Below are 1529 nucleotides of genomic sequence, written 5' to 3' on the forward strand. Positions count from 1 at the left end.
ATACAGTAAATCAGAATCCTGCTCCGCTCACTATGTATGATTATTCTAAACCGATTTAACAGGAACTGGGTCAAGTATAGTTAGGCCTACTATTACTGCAAATAATTTTGAATTGAAACCTAACACGATTCAAATGATTTAGCAATTTTTTCAGTTTGATGGTTTGCAGGATGAGGATCCAAACAATCACTTGGCAAATTTTTTGGAGTTTTGTGACACATTTAAAATCAATGGCATTTTTGATGATGCCATTCGTCTTTGGTCATTTCCCTTTTCATTAAGGAATAAGGCTAAATAGTGGTTGAACTCGTTACCACGAGGGTCAATCACTACTTGGGAACAAATGACCGAAAACTTTTTACTAAACTATTTTTCGCCGGCTAAAACGGCTAAATTAAGGAATGATATCTCTTCTTTTGTGTAGATGGATCTAGAAACACTCTACGATGCATGGGAGAGATACAAGGATCTGTTGAGAAGCTGCCCTCACCATGGGCTACCACTCTGGGTACAAGTTCAAACTTTTCATAATAGCCTGAATCCTTCAACTAGACAGATGGTTGACACAGCCACTGGTGGGACAATCAATAATAAGACACCTGAGGATGCTTATGAATTTATAGAAGAGATGTCACTGAATAATTATCAGTGGCAAGTCATGAGGACAAAGCCAACGAAAGCAGCCGACGTTTTTAACGTCGACTCAGTCACCATGCTCTCTAATCAGGTAGAACTTTTGAATATAAAAATTAACGGTTTTCTTGGTTCTTCACAGGTTCACCCAGTAATGCAATGCAATGCAAGTGGAAGAGGGACGAGCAATTCAGAATACCCACCTTATGACCACATCATGGAAAACGAGCAATTAAATTATATGGGTAATAATCCTCGACCTCAAAATAATCCTTATAGTAACACTTAAAATGCAGGATGGAGAACCACCCAAATTTCTCATGGGGAGGCCAAGGGAATCAGAGACCACTACCACCTCCAGGCTTTCAACAACTACCTTACCAACAGGAAAAGAAGCCAAACCTTGAGGAGATGCTAAAAAAGTTTGTCTCGGTGTCAGAAACTCGCTTTCAAAATATCAAAACAGCACTTAAGAATCAACAGGCGTCGATCCAAGGGCTTAAAACTCAGATAAGCCAACTCGCCAAATTGATTTTTGAATGACCACAAGGTAGCCTGCCGAGTAACCTTGAATCTAACCCAAGGGAACAACTCAATACAATTACCATCCAAGACAAGGAAGGGTTAGTTGAACCTGAACCTGAACCGAGGCAAAGAATTGTGGTAAGTAAAAGTAAAGGCGAGGTAGACCACAGTGAGTAGAAACCGGTAAGTAAAGAGTACAAACCGCAAGTGCCATACCCCAATGCGACAAGGAAAGACCGCACAGATTAACAATTTGGTAAATTCCTTAAACTATTAAAGAAATTACAAATTAACTTACCATTTATTGAAGCTCTTTCGAAGATGCCAAATGCAGTCAAATTCTTAAAGGAGCTTTTAGCAAATAAACAGAA

The 1529-nt window shown here is 39.2% G+C and overlaps 1 non-coding gene across 1 annotated transcript; it reads right to left on the minus strand.

Annotated features, from left to right (window-relative positions):
• Positions 1 to 391: 391 nt before the first annotated feature.
• LOC128284833 (small nucleolar RNA R71) lies at positions 392 to 498 on the minus strand. The gene has a single exon (XR_008275255.1). It is a non-coding gene; the product is annotated as a small nucleolar RNA R71 (small nucleolar RNA).
• Between the last annotated feature and the right edge of the window lie 1031 nt (positions 499 to 1529).

This window comes from Gossypium arboreum, chromosome 11 (assembly GCF_025698485.1).
Source record: "Gossypium arboreum isolate Shixiya-1 chromosome 11, ASM2569848v2, whole genome shotgun sequence".
Classification (NCBI taxonomy): Eukaryota; Viridiplantae; Streptophyta; class Magnoliopsida; order Malvales; family Malvaceae; genus Gossypium; species Gossypium arboreum.